General features: G+C 48.1%; 1 pseudogene; it reads right to left on the bottom strand.

The window, feature by feature from the left end:
- Window positions 1-1139: 1139 nt before the first annotated feature.
- On the bottom strand, window positions 1140-2238 carry LOC147984489 (uncharacterized; annotated as a pseudogene).
- Between the last annotated feature and the right edge of the window lie 896 nt (window positions 2239-3134).

The following is a 3134-nucleotide window of genomic DNA, read 5'->3' as shown; positions in this document are numbered from 1 at the left end:
AGTTTGGGTCAGTTCAAAAATCCGGCACGGTACTACAGCTCACAGGGAGCGGTACCACCGCGTAGGGTGCGGAAGTAAAAGTTACTTCCGCCCCTACATCCGCTCATGCCGCGGTGCTGGGCCAGAGGCCACGGTACTACCGCATGCTAGGAGCGGTACTACCGCACATGCGGTACTACCACTACCTTGGGCGGTACTACCATGGCCAGCTGCGGTACTATTGCTCCCTTAAGCAGTACTACCGCATGCCACAGACCAGTAGCACTAGGATGCCTTCGTCTTTGTAGTGACAAGGGGAACATCGGTGCTCCAATGAAGCAAGGAAAGGTGGTGCAAAAGAATAGACGTGTACGTGATGATTCCACCCTAACCATTCCGAAGCGGACCCCCTCTTAATAGTATGGCTTTCCTATGACTCAAATCCACCGAAAAGAAAACATAAAGAAACGCCGTCTTTGATAGGCTCCGAGGGGCACTGAATCGTCTTGTGCCTAGACATGAGATATCTGAAATGCTCAATGCACACGATTAGTCTGCAAATTCATTGTCGTCAATCACCAAAACCACTTAGGGAGAAATATGCCCTTACAATCTCCCCCTTTTTGGTGGATTGATGACAATACGTGATTTGCACATGGGGATATAAAAAGGGACATAGGCAAACCCAACATTTATAAAATATAGATAGGCGCCCCCTAGATGTGTGCACTCTAGAGAAATGCTTTGGACTGCACAGCACACAAACTAGGATCAACACTCCCCCTATATTTTATAAACAAGGCAATCCTTGCAATAATATGAATGACACTAGGCATGGAGGCAAGGTATAGAAATGAGCATGAAGTAAAGAGCACAAGGCAATATAAGCTCATAATCTACTAAACATACGAGACAATATGATAAGACAATAAGATAAGCTGAGGACATATGTCTTACACCATATGATAGTCTCCTAGACTCACACGAACACAAACATAAACCGACAAGCCAAAGCAAACGAAGGTTTAACAAGGAGAAAGCAAAACGAAGCACGACTCGATACAAGACTCGCAAATCCTACACTCTCCCCCCTTGGCATCGAGACACCAAAAAGGCAGAGAGGACACCTACGACACATGTGGTGGTAGAACTACAAGGCATCACCAGTCATGTTCATCCTCCGAAGACTCCTCAATAGCGCGGGATGTAGATGGAAACCCAGTCTCCTCCTCTGACTCGCTCCATCGGCAGTCCTCTCTGATCCATGGCTCCTCATCTGTGATCCTCTCCTCAGATCCATCCTGAACCTCAAGGCTAACCTGCCTCATAATGGCCTTGTCGCAACGACGAGCCATCTTGGCGTTCACATGAGCCTGGTACTGACCCTTGTCTTGCATGCAGAACAGAGCCTTCATCTTGGCCTTGAGCATCTTAGCCCAAGAGGTCTTAGTGGAGGGAGGAGTGTATCCCTCAAAAATGTCCTCAGCCGCCTCCTCCTCCTCAATCTCATCCTCATCCACATCCATCCTAGCAGCCTCTGCCTCAACCCGGGTGGTGGGTGTTAGCCCACTTGCTCTTGATGCGTAGCTTGATAGGCTCATGGCGGGTCCAGTCAGGAGCATGAAATTCTTCACTCGGAAAAATCTTCTCCCAGGTCTTCGAGATCAAGAAAAACAGGTAAGGGCCATAGATGGGCACCTTACGGTTGAACACAGCAAACTGCAACTCACACCACATGATATGAGATACATCAAGTGGTGCCGTCTTTTGGAGACGCGCCTTCTCATAGATGAGCATCATATCCACAAGATAGGCATGCACCTTATCCTTGTCACCTATGTGAGGAAAGAGTGTGTTGCGGAAGATCCGATGCATGATGTCAAGGAACGGGTTCAGCACCCAAGTTTTCTTATCATTGACAAACTTCTTCTCAACGAGGTAGGGTTGAAGCTTGTTCTTGTTGGCTGACTCGGGGTTGGCATGTGCGCGGACACCAACGGGCATATTTAGCCCCTCATCACGAACGTTCAACAGATCCATGAACTCCTTCCACTTAGCAGACATCCTCTTCCCATTAGTCATCCAAGTCATTGTCCACTGCTCATCCGTGTGAAAGTGGACAAAAGAAAAGAACTGAGCCACAATCTCCGGGTCAAAATCCAAGTGAAAGGTGATGAGCTCCTCAATGACAAATTGCTCCACCAAGTCCAGAGGCTCACCAAAATATGCCCTATTGCTCTCCTTCTTCATATGATGCATGTCAATCCACTACACTGGCACATAAATGTTCTGCTTGGACTTGATCACATACAGGAAGATAAGATTCTGTTGCTTGGTCCAGAACAAGTCATTGCCCCTTGTGACCTCCCTAGGGTTGACGTAAGGGTTGAGCTTCCTTCGCAACAGAAACTCCGCTTGAGGGATCTGTGAACTTGTTAGTTGTGAACTTGGTAGCTGTGAACTTGGTTCTGCATTGTGGGGCACTGGAGCCCTCTGGAGCCTCTTGGTTGCGCAGGCGCTTTGAACTTGTATCACGGATGGGATTCGAGCACCGGACATTGGAACCGGAGCCACCACCTATGCCACACAACACACACATGAGAAAACCGAGAAGGGTTATTGCAAAGACGAGGGCCAAAACCAAATGAATCTGGCAGATAAGAGATTTGGAAGGACAAAACAACATAATTTTCAATTCTACGGTAGTACTGGACCAGTGCACGAATGTAAAAAATTACATCCGCTCGAGCCGTGGTAGTACCGCTCCAGCGGAGCGGTAGTACCGCACGGGACGGTTCGTGAGCGGCCAAGAGGTAGTACCGCATGTATTCGAAACTCTCAAGAACTGCATCTAAGGATCTAAAAATCCGCAAAAAATAGATCGGTACTACCGTTGATCAAAACTATACTATTGTATCACTCCAAATAGCATATCTACTGCACTAGCACTCTCCTACAATCTCCTCTTGCAACGATTTAGCCAAAAATCACACAAAATACACATGCATATCCCCAAGACCTAGAAGCACAAGAACGGAACAAAAAGAGAGGTACTAGGGGAGATACTGGGGTCCATGGCAAGAGGGAGAGGTGGGAAACGATCCCACCGGTCGGAATGCAAGGAGAGCGGCTGGAGATGGAGATCCGGCGAGGTC

This window comes from Triticum urartu, chromosome 2A (assembly GCF_056163025.1).
Source record: "Triticum urartu cultivar PI428250 chromosome 2A, HENAU_Tu73, whole genome shotgun sequence".
Taxonomy (NCBI): domain Eukaryota; kingdom Viridiplantae; phylum Streptophyta; class Magnoliopsida; order Poales; family Poaceae; genus Triticum; species Triticum urartu.
The sequence above is the reverse complement of the archived record's forward strand: the minus strand, read 5'-3'. Positions and strand labels throughout refer to the sequence as shown.